This window comes from Diplotaxodon limnothrissa, linkage group LG23 (genome assembly GCF_057381915.1).
Source record: "Diplotaxodon limnothrissa isolate DT_005_m linkage group LG23, D_limnothrissa_male_GT1.1, whole genome shotgun sequence".
Taxonomy (NCBI): Eukaryota; Metazoa; Chordata; class Actinopteri; order Cichliformes; family Cichlidae; genus Diplotaxodon; species Diplotaxodon limnothrissa.
In genome coordinates, this window is record NC_140617.1 from 49,677,022 (window position 1) to 49,695,690 (window position 18,669).

Below are 18,669 nucleotides of genomic sequence, written 5' to 3' on the forward strand. Positions count from 1 at the left end.
TGAGAGTTGGCTTCGCACCTTCAACAAAACTGTAGCTAGCCAGGCCTCTGTAGCTGGTGCAGCTGAAGGTAGCGTAGGCCCTGTTAGCTCTCCCCCGGGTGATTATTCTTAGCAGCCAGGAAAACAGTATATCAGGGTCCTGGGTCAGTGACCCATCATTTTGAGTTCATGGTCTTTTGTGATTTCTTTGTGTTGTACCGTTAGTTACATCAGATTAAAACTTTGGGTGTAAGATTCAGATAATTTTTTATTAAAAGCTCGACATTTTAAATGAGAATAAGAAAGAAAAGTATGTCTCTGTGCCCCCTTTCCCCTGTTAATGCCCTATCGGCCCCCCTGGCTAAAGTTTGCTAGATCCGCCCCTGCACAGTTACAGCCGTCAGCTGTAGAAAAAGATCCTGGTGTAGAAAGTAATATTAAATAAATTCTAACAACAGCTTGTCAAGCTTAAACCTGCTGCTGTTGTTTCCTCTTTCTGGTGCAAAGTGGGCGATAAAAAAACAAGAGAGACAGAGTTGCGACAGAAAAGCCGATCAGCTGATCATTGATCAGTTTCGCGATTGAAGTAGCAGCAGGAGAGGGAGAGAGAGAGGCAGTCGCTCCATATATCGTTTGTTAAGCTTAACGCAGGAATGCTTTACAAACATTCAGAGATGGACTTACACACTTGCTTTACTTCTCTCTGGGATCACTTTCACGGAGATGAAATGCCGGTTTGGCTCCAAATGCTCAACCAGACCCCCGAGAGGTCTTGCACTCCACAGCCGCTCTTTCACGTGATGCATACTGCTCCGACGTGCTAAGGCAGGGCTGCCCAATCCCAGTCCTCGAGAGCTACTATCCTGCAGCTTTTAGATGCATCCCTACTCCAACACAGCTGAATCAAATGGTTTGATTACCTCTTCAGCATGCCATCGTGTTTGGCAAAGGCCTGATAACAAGCCATTCATTTGATTCGGGTGTGTGGGAACAAGGATGCATCTAAAAGCTGCAGGACGGTAGCTCTCGAGGACCGGGATTGGGCACCCCTGTGCTAAGGTTATGAGCTGAGTTATGCCATGTCACAAGTTTCCAGAGGTGTGGACTCGAGTCACATGACTTGGACTCGAGTCAGACTCGAGTCATTAATTTTATGACTTTAGACTTGACTTGAAAAAATGTTCTAAGACTTGTGACTTGACTTGGACTTTTACACCAATGACTTGGGACTTGAATTGGACTTGAACCGGTTTACTTGAAAAGACTTGATATTTTACCCCAAATATAAAATTTAACATGCATATTATATAGAGATTGAAAATGTGACGTCATTCAGGGGTAAAACCGCAAAGGATTCTGGGAACGCGTGGCAAGCGGTACTAGCGCACGCAGGCTTTCAATTGAAATCAGTTATACAGCGATAAAAAGAAACACAAGAAGCCGTTGTATTATTAACTGCAATAGCCGGTCGCATGACAGCCACAGGAAGCCGACGGGTAAAGAGATCGGTTGTTATCGGATTACGTCGTTGAAGAGAAATTGTTCGAGCCATGTTTCCGAAGTAACAAAGAGGCGACTGGATTGCAGCCATTCAAAGACCAAATATAACGTCCCAGAACACTCCAGCTCACAGGTTAGTCTGCTCCAAGCATTTACACGAAGGTCAGTCTGCTGTTGTAGTTAATGCGTCATTTTTCTTAACATAATTGGTGATATAGGTTACAAGCAAGTCTGGCGCTGAACAGAAATTGTCGCGCTATGCTCCTTTATTTATTGTGCATAAATAGTGAATTGTCCTGACACAATATTGCGTTTCGCTTCTGTTATTATGGTACATTGACAAAAACATATACTTTTATTCACAGGATAAAACAGGTTTTTTGTATCACTAATTGCCCAGTACGATTACAACATACAGTATTATTGTCACTGCTACATTTCTGTGATGAACCAGAAATTATTTCCACTGCTAATTAATTACCGTTGAGCTCAAAGGTCCTATTAATAAACGGTTAACGAATGTGTATTTATGACGACGATTTGTGAGACTGGTAAACTTATGATACGTACGATGCTCTGTACTTTCTACACGGTGCATTTCAAGGTCCTGCACCCATCCGTCGGTAAACTGTACCTGGGCTTGTTGCAGTGACCTGAAGTTACTAAACTTCATGAGTGTGTGCACTCACTCCAAGAAGCGTATAATTATAAATATGCATGCTACGATGAGATAGCTGACTTCATCTAACTAGCAAATGTTGTCCAGGCTATGTTGGTGATACAGTTTTTTTTAATGTGTATGATATTTTTGTCATGCGATTTTAAAGCCGGTCCTACAACCGCATCCAAGAATAACATGCAGCTTATCTCAGAACTGTCGGTGAAAATTATTCTTGGAGCTAGGTTTAATTGAGCTGCATTTTAAAGAGTTGCAATTTCACAATTTGTGTATATTTTCTAAGTTCACTATTTTGTCATGTGTTGAGAAAAACACAGATTTAAAAATTACATGGTCTAATATTTACATTTAGCATAACTGCAACATGCTTTTTTCGTTGTTTTTTTTAAAGACTCGAAAGGACTTGAAATTCAAAATTTCAGACTTGTGACTTTACTCGGACTTTTACACCAGTGACTTGAGACTCGACTCTGACTTGCCTGACATTACTTGAGACTTGACTTGAGACTTGAGGATAAAGACTTGAGACTTACTTGAGACTTGCAAAACAATGACTTGGTCCCACCTCTGCAAGTTTCTGAGGTACTCTTTTTTTTTTCCTTTGTGCCTGTCCCATTTGGTTCTTTAGCCGTCAGAATTGTTGTCTGAAGACCAACAAGGAGACCCAATGGATTTACTTTGCCAAATGGATCATCAAGGCCTTGCTTATTGGTCCATTTGATCGACCTTTGTTGTTATTATTTATTTAATTTTATTTTCAGTTGTTACAGACGGGACAGACATGACTGAGGGATAGAAAAGGGAGAGAGAACGATGAAGGAAAAGAAAAACAGAAGGGAAGAGGGACAGTGAGAAAGGGCACTTAAAAAGAGAAAGAAGAGAAAACAAGCAAAAACAACAGAGCAACATACTAAACACAACACCATCACGTTAATCTAGCTGAGTGTAAACAGCAGTAAATACTAAATATTGAATGTTGTTGTGTAGCAAGCAGGACCGACAGCGCACAATGTGCTTGGAAATAGCACCAATAAAGGTGTAGTTTATGTCTATGGACAGTGAACACCCGTGTGCACACCTGTGTGGATCAGCGCGCTTGTATTCAAATGGTTTCCCCATGTAATGGTCTGCTAGAGGATGTAGAGAGCCATAGCCCCGCCCCCCAGGGCATGAAGCAGGCATGGAGGAGATCCAGGCTCCAGACATCCAGAGGCCCCAGAGGGCGAGAGCCCAAGGAGGACCACCGGAGGGGCATCCGTGCCACCCTCCTGGGAAGAGCTGAGGAGAGCCCCAGATGCTGTGGTGCTCTTGTGATATTTATGGACCGGATTACATTTTTTTTTATTTCTCTCTGATATCCGATCCAGTAATTTACGTCAGTATCGGACCGATACCGATACGCAATATTGAATCGGTCCATCTCTAGTTGAGACATTGCAACCTTGTACTATCCTTTGTCACCGAGTACACGTGGTATTCAGAAAGATACTCAGCTTTGTGTATATCCACAAAATACACAACTACATCATTTGATGGCTTTCGATAACGTTTGGCACATGATTTTAAAGTTTTTCAGATTCCTGGCACATCTTTTGAAGTAACTATGTTTACTTTTAAAATGCATAGCTCACCTAATCAAGGGGCCAAATTTACAAATAAGTGCAGGATAGTGGCTCAAGAAATTGTGTTTGGGTTTTAGTAGACTCTGGAAACAAACACTTTCTTGAATCTCAATATTCTTGGATTATAAGGTCAAGATAAGCTACCTGTGACAGTGAGATCTTTTGTACACGAATCATTTCAACTGTCTTTAAGCTGGAGCATTAACTTTCGTACGTCATCCTTTGGGTTTTGGACTTTATCACCATTTATAACATGCAGCAACCTTAACAAACTCCAGTTCTGAATGGCTTGACCTGAAAGCTTGGTTAAAAATGGGTTGACAGCACACGGCTTTGTTAGCGCACCAGCTCCTTTGTACTTGAACTGTTTAATGCGTCAGTTCAAAAGTGCACATGTAAGTCGCTTCTTTTCCTTAATGAAATACTTCAGGTACACTGCAATGTCGTAGGCTAAGACACCCTCAAACATGTCGTGGCCTAAACCAGGTTGGCAAACAAGAAAAGATTTCAAAGTATTAAAAACAGAGTTTATCCCTTTGATTTCTTGACTGCCTTCAGTTTGTAGATTGTCCACAACAGAATTGTAGCTTTCAGATGTGCGCTGCGGATCACATGCATTTACATCATAACTCTGAAACTCACTTTGTGTGATTTCATAGTATCTGTATTCAGCGCGACTGAAGTTCTCAGTAAACCCACCAACGTTGTGTGAAACCAAATTATCCCCAGAAATACAAGACAAAGCTGCTTTGACTGTTTCATCACCAGAAATGATACCACTTTCCTCCAAATCTCTTAAATCTTCTAACATTTGTAATTTCAACGTGTTGTCGCCTCTTGGCCAGGACTCCCTTGAAAAAGAGGTTTTTAATCTCAATGGGACTTTTCCTGGTTAAATAAAGGTTAATAATAAAAATTTTTGAGAAAACCTTTGTTCTTCCAAATTTTTATTAAGGTCATTCTCTCCACATAGGAAGATAAGAGACATGTGATCAGTACTGGACCACACATGAGCAGGCAGATTTGCCACAGACAGACAGACTCCAACCACTTTGTGTTTTTTCTTAGCAAAGCCAAGAGGATTAACAATTTCAAATACATCCTGGGACAGAATTAGCTTCAGGCATCCTGGATTTTCAATGAAAAACTTGTCAGACTTTTCCATTACGTATGTCTCCAAAAGCATCCGAGTCAGTTTCACCAGACTGCTGTGACACTGAATTCGTCCATAATTCTGATTTTAATAAGCTGCTGTGTTTGTTTCTTTGGTATGTAGAAGGAAATCCTTGGCGTCAAATTTCCAACATTTCCTGACGTTAATTCTTTAGGCTTCAGTTATGTTGTTCTCAGTGGACTTGATACAATCACAGATTTTAGCAATAGCATCATCTCTTAGGCACAAATCATTTTTTAAAAGTGACTGTAGTTTACCTAAAGCATAATCCTGACCCAACTCGTGCACATTTTGCATCTCTTGAGCAATTGCCTGTATTATTGAAGCTGGAGGAAGAAGCAAAACAAACACATTCCTAAGGAAGGCCTCACTGAAATTCTGTGGCACTTCAGAAGTTTGTTGTTGCCTCAATTAAGCTCTGGGGAGCATCTTCACATGCAAATAAAGCGGTGGGGGTGGCTGTAGCTCAGGAGGTAGAGCAGGTCGTCTAGTGATCGCAAGGTCGGTGGTTTGATCCCTGGCTCTCTAGTCTGCATGCCAAATGTCTTTGGGGCCCAAGTTGCTCTCCGATGCATCCATCGGAGTGTGAATGATAGTTATTGAGCACTTAAAAGAATAGAAAACAGTGCTAATGTGGCATGTTGTATACCGCGTTCCAAATTATTATGCAAATTGTGTTTAAGTGTCATAAAGATTAAATATGTTTTTCAATTAAAGTCATGGAGAGCATTGTGCCTCAGAGCTCTTTGGATGACTGAAATCAATCCCAGACACCTGTGATCATCAGTTTGCCAGCTGAGCCCAATTAAAGGAAAAACTAAAGAAGGGTGTTCCACATTATTAAGCAGACCACCGTTTTCAAGCAATATGGGAAAGAAGCAGGTTCTCTCTGCTGCTGAAAAGTGTGAAATAGTTGAATACCTTGGACACGTAATGAAAACCTCAGATGTTTCACAAAAGCTTAAGCATGATCATCTCACTATTAAGAGGTTTGTGGCTGACTCACAGCACACACGGGCACAACAAGCAAGGTTTCTGCCAGAAAATACATCAGAGAGCAGATTTTATTCTATTGTATATAATATTCTTTATTTTGTATAGTATGTTATTCTGTTTATCTTATTCTATTCTATTGTTTTTCTCTTCTCTTAATTTTTTACTGCTCTTGTACTTTCTGCTGTGAACAATCATATCTTATCTTTTCTTTAATTATCAACATTGGCTGATGGATTACAGTAGCTGTACATGTAAGGAAGAGGACTCCCTTACTGCATTTATTTATATTATATGTATAGCACTTCGGAGCACACCTTTCACTTTATTAAAAGCACCTTATCAAGCACTTTATTTAGCATGGCACTTTAAGCATGGATTTGCACACAAGCAGTTTAAATATTTATTGACTATTTATTGGGAATTTTAAAATCAGTTGGTAGCCTTATTTCAGATCCTGCACAGCTGCTCCTCATCAAGGAATGTGGTGGTTGTCTGTCAGGAGAGAAGAATGGTGATTGAGATTGTGATTAAGGTTTACCAATAAGGAAAACTAATGCAAATGTGTGTGTGAAATCTAGGGATAAAAGTGGTGCAAATAGGTGTTTGTAAGTTAATGATTACTCACCTTTCTTGCCTGTGTCCTCTTCAAGGTGTTTGGGCAAATGTTTCCCCGGGGGTCCAGACACCATTTAAAGGTTCCGGGAGAGACCATTGGTAAAGAGAGTGTGGTGAATCTTTGTGCTTGGGTTTCTGGGTTTTTATAATATTGGGTTTGGTGTAACATTAAGTGTGAAATATTTATTAATGTGAAAATGTATTTCTGTATTTATTTATTCTTATTGATATATTGTATACTGTGGTGGAAGGTTGGGATTTAAGAATTTACCTGAGAGTGGAATAATGGTTTAGTCTGTGACAGCTGAACATATTTAAGGCTGCCAGTTGTCATTAGAGGGGGATTTTTTGTGCTGTGAAGAAGCTCGACAAGTTAATTGTTGTAAGGAGAGCTGTATAGCAAATAATTTGTTCCACTACTCTTGCCTCGGTCCATCTCACTGTGTTTCCAGCCGCTAAGGGCCACCCTGTTACAGTACATAATGTACATTTGTGAGGTTTATTTGTAAAATAAAATTCATGAAGCCATTACTACAGTGGCCCTGAGAGGCCAAACGGACTGCAACTTCAGAAAACACTTGCAAAAAGAAAGACGCTGAACATTGGAATCTGAACATTGTCCAAACTGGTAGTGAGAATGTCCATATCAATGTTCTTGATGTTGCGGAATGAGATGAGACGGGTTGGCTTGGTAGAAGAGCAGCAGAGAGTGAGGTTAAATGAAAGGAGGAAGTGGTCAGTTATGGGGATTTCAGTAGCAGAAAGATTCAAGGGAGTGAGACCAGAACAGCAGACCAAGTCCAGGGTGTGTCCTTTAGAGTGAGTGGGAAAGTCGATAAATTGTTGAAATTCAGAGCCTTCGAGACAGGAGGAAAAGTCTCTGGTGAGCAGAAGGTCATTATTGTCCATGTGAATGTTGAAATCTCCCACCAAGATCACATTTGGGGAGAGAGATGAAAGATGGGTTAGTAGATTAGCAAAGTCACTGAGGAAGACAGGGTTAGGTTTGGGGGGGGTGGTATACAGTAGCTATGATGGTGGGAATGGGTCCAGTCAGCTCACATGCAAGGACCTCTAGAGAACTAAAGGTATCAACGTTAACTGGCAGGACTTTCAAGTGCTGGCGAAAGAAGATCGCGAGACCACCCCCACGACCTGAGCAGCGGGGTTTAGAAAAGTAAACAAACCCCAGAGGAGTAGATTTGTTTAGCTGAGAAAAGTCATCAGGTTGTTGCCAGGTTTCAGTTAAGCAGAAAAAGTCAAACTTACGGTCAGATAGGAGGTCTTGGATGAGAGGTCCCTTACTTGTCAATGAACGAATGTTTAGAAGACCGAAGTTGAGTGGAGTATTTTCTTTTTTGCTAATCGTGGTGGGCGCCCTGGGCAGGTGGGCTAGAGATCGATGGTTGACAGCCCGATCAGGGTTCCTGCGAGGGCGGCGAGTAGCAGACCAGAACGATTTAGTTCCATGCAGGACCCGCGATGGATGTATCTCCGGCGAGGCTGGAAAGTGAGGATGGTAGACGAGCGTCAGGAGAATCCAAAATAGTGTGGACCAGCTCAAGAACATCTTGGCCCACATGTTGAATTATGTGGAGGAAAAGGAGCTGGCCGGAGCAACAAACAGGTAGGCTAAAATAGCTCAAACAGTTAAGCTAGTGCAGCTCACTGAGAAGAAGACGTCAGAGCACATTCAGCTGAAATAGCAGATGTTGAGGACAAGCGTTGCAAATCAATCCCTGGCAGAGATCGATCTGGTCCTGAGTGTGAATGTTCCTGTTCATTCAAGTCTGAAGCCAAATAATCGAAAATGAAAATGTACTGGTGAGTAGCGGTAGCCAGGCGCGGCGGTAGCCAGGCGCGGCGGTAGCCAGGCGCGGCGGTAGCCAGGCGCGGCGGCAGCCAGCAGGCGCGTTCACTCAAGCCGGAGAGTGCTCTCCTTGATTATTATCTCCTTCTGCGCATCAGTGGGAGAGTTACAATTGTGTATGGGGTGTTTGTGTGTGTCTGTGTGCATGTATGACCATGTTGTAGAGTCTGACAGCAGTGGGGAGGAAAGACCTGCGAAATCTCTCCGTCCCACACCGTGGGTGCTGCAGCCACTGATGGAGCTGCTCAGTGCTGTCAGAGTCTCCTGCATGGGGTGGGAGATGTTGTCCAACAGGGATGACAGCTTAGCCACCGTTCTCCTGTCACTCACCACCTCCACTGGGTCCAGAGGGCAGAACAGAGCTGGCCCTGCAGATCAGCCTGTTCAGTCTCTTCCTGTCCCCAGCAGACCACACCATAAAAGATGGCCGAGGCCACCACAGAGTCATAGAAGGTCTTCAGGAGTGGGCCCTCCACTCCAAAAGACCTGAGTCTCTGCAGCAGGTACAGCCTGCTCTGCCCTTTCCTGTAGAGGGCGTCTGAATTAACAGTCCAGTGCAATTTATTGTTCAGATGAACACGAAGGTACCTGTAGCTGTCCACAGTCTCAATGTCCATACCTTGGATGTTCAGTGGTTGCAGTGGAGGATGTTTGTTCCTGCATAAGTTTACGACCAGCTCCTTGGTTTTTCTGGTGTTGATGTGGAGGTAGTTCAGCTGGCACCAGTCCACCGGGCCACTGTAAATATAAAATGTAATAAATAAATCATATAATACAAAAACCAACTATTCACATTTCAACTTTTAATTATTTAAACTTTCAGCTTTTTCCTTTTAAACAAATTTAAAGTGAAACAACACAAAACACTGCAAACCACAACACAATTAAATATAAATTATAATATGAAAACATAAAGAAGATGCACATTCTCTGTCATATGGACCTGCATGAATAAACTTTCTGAATCCTTTATCATCTGCAACTGAAAATAGTTGTGGATGATTACTATACCTGTTTTGGAGGAAGGAAGGTTCAGGGTTTCAGTAGTCATCATCATGGGCTCATCGGATTAGAATGAGAATAAGCAGTCATCATTTGCAGGTTTTGTCGTTTTATTGTATAACAGGTAAAGGAAAGAAAGACACACATGGACTGCTCTCTCTAAAAAGGACATAAAGTACGATTTAAGTAACTCAAAATGATACATGAACTCAGGAGACTCAAAGAGAAACTCACCTCAGCTGCCGCCCCATGTGGGAGTGAAGAAAGAGTGAGGGGTAGGTGAGTGCAGTCCTTATATACTGTGTGACATATAATGTGTGACAGGTGAGTGCAATTAAGGCCAAGCACCACACCCAATCAAAGGTGAGGAAAAGAAACAAGGTGCATCTGGTGAAGTGAATGTGCTAGAAGGTGAGCCTTTACAACAGCCGCCCCCATATTTCTACTGAGAAATATGTTCAAAGGATCAGAGATGCTCCTTTTCACAAAGCGGGGGCAGAGGAATCAGACATGCTACAGGTCTACTATAGGTCCAGGGGGTCGACCTAGAGGTCGACAATGCAGGCTAGACAGTTCAGGGGGCCGACCATGTAGCCAGCGGTGGCGGCAAAGCAGGTCCAAATGCCAACCACCTGGGATGCAGCGGCAGGCCCAGACCTGCAGACCGTTGGGCAGTTTTGCAGGTGCTGGGGGCAATGTACGGGGCTTGGCAGAGGCAGGACCAGGTGATGCAGGAGCAGGCAGCGCCCTGACCACTGGCGGGATGGCAGCCACAGGCGGTGGAACTGGTGATAGTGGCACTGCCAGTGACGACGTAGGTACTGCTGATGGTAGAGTATGAGGTGGCTGAATGAATTCAGAGCCATCAGCGGACACAAGGATGTGCTGGAGCGGTTCTCCTGAACCTGAACTGGAAGATGTGAATAAACATTGGGCATGTGTGGAACTGCTCTGGGGTTGGAAGTCTGTGATTGGACCTTGGAGTGTCCATCCTAAGCAGGTTTTGACTGCTGCAGGAGATCCGAATGGTCCATGTCTAACTGGTGCAATAGGCGTAATAAGGTGGGTATGATCAGAGCCTATGAGCAGTAGTGGAGCTGCTTTGTTAATGAAGGTTAATGGGATACCTTGAAGATGCTTGTTCTCCGTTGTCTCCGTTGAAGAGAGGATACGGGGTAGGTGTGGTCTGAAAGTGCTAAGCGACTTGTAGCGAAGGCATTATTAATTGTGTAAGTTTTCTCTGGATGTGCGATGGGAGAAATCTGGAAACTTACACAAGAACCTTGAATGGTTTCAACTTCTTGATGGACAGTTCTGAGTGATAATTTTTCAGCTTTCCCGGTTAGGTGGAGATGCTTAGCTGCAGATGTCAGAAGCATGGTACGTTGGGAGCCATCGTCAAGTATTGCATATGTTTCCAGGGTTCTTTTGCCATTACGCAGGAGCACTTTCACAACCTTTAATAGTACACTAGGGCGATCGCTAGGTCTATCAAAGTACAGTGTCCTCACTACAGGATTAGTTTCAGTTCTAGGTCTCTGATTCACCTCACATAGGATCTGTAGATGTCTTTCCATGCAGGTGGCACATGCTTTCCTCAGATCACACTTTGCGGCCTGATGAGTCCTAGCACAACGCCAGCACCGTTTGTTTCTCTTTATCCAGTTTATTTTCTCATCCTTTGTCTTGTTAATGAACTCAGGGCACTTGCTAATGTGGTGTTCAGGTGAGCAGCAATATGCACATCTAGCCTTAGTCATTATGATGGGTTGTGCTGCCTGTACAGGATCGGATGCATTTGTCCCATGTAATATTGTTGTGAGTGGAGAGGTGTACTTATGGGCAGGTCGTGGCTGGTTAAAGGATGAAACAGGACTGTCCTTTCTTGGTTGACACTTGCATTCCATTTGCAACCAGGATGAGAACAAAGGTAAGTCATACGTCATATCTCCTTGTTCCCTGTAAATGTGCCGTTTGAAGCGACTGGAATGCTCTGCGGGCAACTTTTCAAGTAGGCGATCGACATGGGAGCCACAATTTAGTTCTGTCCGTCCTTGATCACCCATAGTGCTAAGCAAACCAACTAAAGCTTGCACACGAAGAGCAAAGTTATCCAGAGTCCGACCATCACCTGCTCTGATAGGAGGAAGCTCCAGTATATTCCGTAGCTCTTTCAATGCTAGCTGTCTTGGTTGCCCATAACGCTCATCAAGAGCTTTGATGGCTTGAGTGTATGGGTCAGGAGCATAGGAAAAGGAAATAGCTAACCGTTTAGCTTGGTCTACTTTCAGATGATCGAGGAGGACGTGATATTTAAAGTGCTCCGTCTCATGAGGGTCAAGCAGGTTAGTAAGGGCCATTCGTAACAGCCTATACTGGATTTCATCTTCTCTGGTAAGGTCTGGGAAAGAAGGACCCTCAAGCTTATACACATGTGTTCTAGTGCTAACAGGGTGACTAGAACTAGCAGTAATGGGTACTGAAGGGTTTTGTGCATGCAAACCATCAGATGTAGCTGGTTGCTGCTTTACAGGAGGGTGCTGCCTTGGTTCTGGAATGCAAACGAGAGGTTGAGCTGGGTCTTCATCTAGAGGAACAGCAGGTTGAACACATGAAATCTGGTGGGGACCTTGCAGTGGTGTGGCCAGGAAATTAAAAGGAGTCTCATCTGGTGTAGGAAAAACTGGTCTAGGCAAACCACTTGAAGGAACTGCAGCATCTAATATTGTTGAATTAGGGAAAGGAGGGCTAGCAGCCAGAACTGCACCAGAGTGACGGCTAACCTGGGGGGGCTGAGAGGGTGATTGACATGTTGCTGGATCAATCACTGGGAACTGCTCATGTTGCTGATGTGTTTGGGGAATGGCTTGTAAACCGCAAACTGAGGATTTGCTTTCATCAGAGACAGTGTGAATTGAAGATCTGGAGGAACTGCGAGAATGGGGAGGAGATAACTGAATCATGAGTTGCCTAATCTCCCTCATTGTCATCAGGAGTTCCCTCATCACCTCATCTTGATTGGTGGGTAAAGGAGCAGGGGATGTCTCTGGTTGTCTTTCAAGGTTCAAGGTTCTTTATTTGTCACATGCATAGTTATACAAGTATAACACACAGTGAAATGTAGCCTGACACGCTCCTCGACATGTGCAAAAATGGGGGGGGGGGGGGGGGGGGGTGTAGAGGAAGAACATTATATATATATATATATATATATATATACACACATACACACATACATACATACATACATACACTGGGTGAATGTGCAGTGGTAGCAGCTAGCAGCTTTCTGACTCTCCGACAGGATCCTGCAGCCCATGTGTGTCTTTGTCACTATGTTGGCATTCTGTTTGACTCCCTGTCTCACATGTAGCTCTTCTAGCTCCAGGATACTGAACGTCATACTGCTGCAGGTAGGCAGGAGGTCGACTATCACGACCTGAACGTCTCAAATCTTCAGTCAATGGCTGCTGTGAATCCATGACGCTAACGCTACTCCGGCTCGGAGGACCATGTTTTGGAGGAAGGAAGGTTCAGGGTTTCAGTAGTCATCATCATGGGCTCATCGGATTAGAATGAGAATAAGCAGTCATCATTTGCAGGTTTTGTCGTTTTATTGTATAACAGGTAAAGGAAAGAAAGACACACATGGACTGCTCTCTCTAAAAAGGACATAAAGTACGATTTAAGTAACTCAAAATGATACATGAACTCAGGAGACTCAAAGAGAAACTCACCTCAGCTGCCGCCCCATGTGGGAGTGAAGAAAGAGTGAGGGGTAGGTGAGTGCAGTCCTTATATACTGTGTGACATATAATGTGTGACAGGTGAGTGCAATTAAGGCCAAGCACCACACCCAATCAAAGGTGAGGAAAAGAAACAAGGTGCATCTGGTGAAGTGAATGTGCTAGAAGGTGAGCCTTTACAACAATACCTTTCTAATGTGACGTTGCTCTCTTTCTCTCTCTCTCCCTCCCGCTCTGTTCCTGTGCTACTGACTGTAACTACCGCCCCTCCCCCCTCTGCCCAGCGCAAAGCACAAGGCTCGCGTGCAGAGTGAAGCGGGAAAAAGTGCGAGAGAGAGAGAGAGAGAAAGAAAAAAAAACCTACGGCTCGCGTCGTTCACGTCAAAGACCCGGCTCTAAGAGCCGTTTCGTTTGCGACCGACACATCACTATTAGGGGCATATTGTACCAAATGATTCGTGACGGTTGCACTAGAGAAGAACACACCCAGTTGTTGGTGCCAAAAAGCCCTCAGGAATTAATTTCCCAGGTGGCTCATTATAGCCTGATGGCTGGTCACATGGAGTATGAATCAACTGTGGATCAACTTATGACCTGATTCTATTGGCAGGAGGGCTGTGCAACTGGTTTACCAGGCTGCCAGTTGGTAAACCAGCTGGCCATTTCAAAAGTGTTGTTGGGTCTGTTACCTTGAATTCAATTCAATTTTATTTATATAGCACCAAATCACAACAACAGCTGCTTCAGGCACTTTATATTCTATGGTGAAAATCCTACAATTATACAGGGAAAACACAGAGGACGTCCCAGTGTCAGGTGAGTTACAGGGTCATTCTAAAGAGATCACTAAATTCAGGTGTTAGCTTGTAGTAGCATGCCAACTTTGCAACAAGACATCTTCCCTCCATAATGAACTGTAATTGGCATTATTGCAAAGGACTTGGGAAACCCAAGCAACTTCAGCATGAAGTTACAGAGTTGGCACTTTGTGTGTAGAAATCACTAGTGCTCTGCTAAGCGATGAGTCACTTCTTTTCAAAATGATATAACCTCCCAAAAAACTACTCTAAAAACTGTGTTTCTATTTTAAGATCCATTTAATTCCCTCTAATAAAGAAACAACTGTCCAAAGAGATTTAGTTGTTGGCGTGAACATTCAAAGTTTGAAGTGGAACAATTAGTCCTGACATCCATGCTAGAGAAAATTCATTTAAATTCAATTCAATGTTATTTATATAATGCCAAATAACAGCAACAGTCGCCTAAAGGTGCTTAGAAAAGGTTGGATTCAATGCCAGTAAAGACAAGGCAGCATTTATGACTTATAGAGTTATACTTCTTATCCACATAGCTGCAAGGGCCCGCATGATGCAAGCTTTCATCGGCATGAACCTGTTATACACTGTGCCTTTATCACAAAGTGGAACTACAAATCCTGTGATGTTTTTGAATTAAGTGAAGACTATATTTTTCATTTATGTGAGAGACATAAGGATGCACGTAATCATTCTAACTTGTGCAAACCAATTTGACACTAAAAATGTTTAATAAGATTAGTGTGTGTGTGTGTGTGTGTGTGTGTGTGTGTGTGTGTGTGTGTGTGTGTGTGTGTGTGTGTGTGTGTGTGTGTGTGTGTGATAGAAAACATGAATTATTGCAGTGATTAAGCGTGCTGTAGTTATTAAACGCAGTGGTTTGTATCATATCCATCTAATAGACTCCAGTTTGTGCATGTAAATGGAGAGTCCTCTTCACACACTGAGGTTAATTATGGAGTTCCACAGGGTTCAGTGCTAGGACCAATTCTGTTTACATTATACATGCTTCCCTTAGGCAGCATCATTAGAAGACATAGCATACATTTACACTGCTATGCAGATGACACCCACCTTAGGTGCGACCATAAAGGGAGTGACTTTTTTTAAGTGGCAAGTAATTTCAGATGCAACGTTTCTATCAGCTCAACAAACTGCACACAAACTGTTTGTGTGCAGTTTGTCTCACAGTGTGTTGCCAGCTAAAAGGTCCAGCTGCTTATTTCACAGGAAGAGAAAAGAAAGAGCTAACCTCACTCAGAGATGGAGAAAGATAAGAAAGACAGGAGAGGAAGAAGAGAGCTTTAAAGGGAAGGATGATCAGGAGAAATGTAAAGCTCACATGTAAGTCGTCATGTTTTTAAATCAGCTCTTGGGTCTGTACATGTGACATTATGTTTTTTCATATTGTGAAACCTGCTGCTAAACAAACTGAGGCAGAATAACAGTTTTGTAAAGGCTGCATGAAAATCCTCTGCAGGTTAGCGCAGGACAAACAGGTTAGTTTGCTGCACTGTGATGGATTTAAAGTAAAGGACAGTGTGTGACTGGTGCACAGTGGCTGTGGTTTCATCGTTAGGTTACATCAAGTGTAGCAGAGATTAATATACATTGTAGCTGATGATGCTGAGATCCATTGACTGAATTCCACCTTCACACCAACTGTATAGTGTCTAATATAAAGACAGCGTAAACAGTCAGTGTAAAGGATGAAATCAGCCAGGACCGCTTATGAAACATCTGCTCACATCTGGTTGAATTCAGCTGTGTACATCCACAGCGAGCAGCAGGTCAGCTGATCACAGCCTGTACACTAAAAAAATCTGCTGGAGCTCTGTTATGATTTGTTTCACCACACTGAGACATTACAACCCCAGCCTGCTGAATCCCTCCTGACTGTACATATTTTACAATGTAGGCAACAGAAAATAGAAATAGATTTTCCTTCTTTTTCTTCAGATTGAAGCTGATTATAATTAGAATTTAAAAAATAAATTCTATGAACGTTTATATGTTCATAAGCAATTCTGCTCCCAGGTCACAAACATAAAGAAGAACTAGACTAAATAAGCTGTAATATGTTATATATAAATGTAACTGTAACGATTACAAGGACCTCACAGCACAAGCATTACTCCCAACCTATTATAACAGCGTCTTGTACTGTAATATATGTAATGTTTTATTTATCTGTTATCTTTACAAATTTCATCAAGCAAAGGGAGAACACAGCAAGACACCTGATCAAACAAGGAAGGTTTCTTCTTTAAAATGATTCATTAGTCGAGTGGACATCACATCATTGTTCAATCAAATCCATGTTCAATGATCACTCAGAACGGTCACATTATATCAAACAGAACCTGCTAACTGAGCTCTGAGAGCGGGCAGTTCATTGAACTTGTAGATTCAAGCTGCGTTTCATGTTTTTGCCAAAATGATGGCACCAAAGCAGACTGTATTGAAAACTTAACTCAAGCTTCATTAGGCCATCACTACTGAATAGCCATTTCAGTTTTATTGTAGTGTAGGTGGTAGGCTAAACACCAAGCATGTGATTAATAGGTGACCTGCTGAACTACAGCCAAAGATGTGGAGAATGAATCTGCTGAAGACCAGAAAATGTCTGTTTGTTAGCAAAAGTATGTAGACAGGTGGAGTTACAGTTAGAGGTTTTTGAAAACCCATTTATCAAAGGAGCAGTGTTAGTAATTTAATTTTAGTGAATAAAGCATGTGACCATAGAGTGGAAAATCACTAATGCATTACACTGTAAGACAAAGAGGGAAGTGTTTCTGGAGATGCAGATCTGGGTTTTATACCCACATAATCTCACCGAGTGCGTGACTAATGACAGATTTGTTGCATTCCTTTTTTTGGGAATATCCAGCAGCATTACAAAAGATCAAAACTGATTGGCCTTTTACGGTGGCCTTTGATTTAATGAGCCAAATATTCACTTTTAAAAACAGACTTTTATTGTAGTTCTGAACATCAGTGTTACTGGTGACGAAATCAAGATTTGTTGGATATTTGCAATAAATCAATCATCTGTAATCATGTGTGCTTTTGTTGGAACGAACCAGGAGGAGCTAGATTAGAGATGAGTTTATCTGAGAGATAAACTAGATGTCCATGGAGGCTTTTCTGTGTGAACTAGAGATGGCACGATACCACTTTTTTATGTCCGATACCGATATCATAAATTTGGATATCTGCCGATACCGATATGAATCCGATATAGTGTGTTTTAATCAACAAAACTGTTTTTTAAATATCTTGCTGCATTTTGTTTAAGTTCATACTCAAGTTTAAAACAACAACTACACTAAAGCTATTCTGTTATACCTGTATGCAAAAAAAAAATTTCATAGTTCAGCAATACTGATCAATCTAATAAACTTAAACCTACACCATCCTCCCTATTCTGGTATTTTAAAGAGTACTTAGCGTAAATATTAAGCAACCTAACTAATAGGGTTCCAACTCCCAGCAACAACAAAAATAAATAAATAAAAAATAGGGAACCACCCCTCACGCTCCACCTCATGATGCTTAATCAACGTAATCAACTTTAATTTGATGCAGTGTGAAAGAAAATGCACAGAAATCAATTATTTTTCAAGAAATATTAAATAGATTCAACATCTTTCTTCAACAAAATTGCAGACTGCACAGATGGTACCTTCCCAAAGGAAAAAGTACTATAGCTTACTAGGGTATATATATTAGACTTAATAGTTACTATATACAGTAATGGACTTCTATTCATTTTGCATCAAATTAAAACTTTGGGTGTCAGATAATTATTTATTAAAAGCTCGACATTTTAAATGAGAATAAGAAAGAAAAGTATGTCTTTGTGCCCCCTTTTCCCTGTTCATGCCCTATCGGCCCCCCTGGCTAAACTTTGCTAGATCCGCCCCTGCACAGTTACCAGCGTCAGCTACGTAGAAAAAGATCCTCGAGTAGAAAGTAATAATAAATACATTCTAACAACAGCTGATCAAGCTTAAATGTGCTGCTGTTGTTCAGCCGCTGGTTTCCTCTTTCTGGTGCAAAGTGGGCCAAAAACAAACCAGAGAGACGGACTCGTGACAGAAAAGCCGATCAGCTGATCGTTAAGCAGTTTCATGATTGAAGTAGCAGCAAGAGGAGGCAGTCGCTCCATATATCGTTTGGTAAGCTTAACGCAGGAATGCTTTACAAACATTCAGAGATGGACTTACACACTTGCTTTACTTCTCTCGGGGTAACTTTGTCGGAGATGAAATGCCGGGTTGCTAGCGAAGCTCCACATGCTATCCAGACCACCGACAGGTCCCGCATGCCACAGCCGCTCTATCACGTGATGCATACTGCTCCGACGTGCTAACGTTCTGAGGCGAGTTACGGCGTGTTGCAAGTTTTGTGAGGTGCTTTCGTGATATTTAATGGATCGGATTACATTTTTTATTTTTCTCCGATATCCGATCCAGTAATTTAGGTCAGTATCGGACCGATACCGATACGTAATATCGGATCGGTCCATGTTTAGTGTTCGCGTTTATAAAACAAATATCTCTGTATCTTCTATCATTGTAGGATCTACTGTACAATATAAAGCACCTTGAGGCAACTGTTGTTGTGATTTGGTGCTATTTAAATAAAATTGAATAGAATTGAGTCATT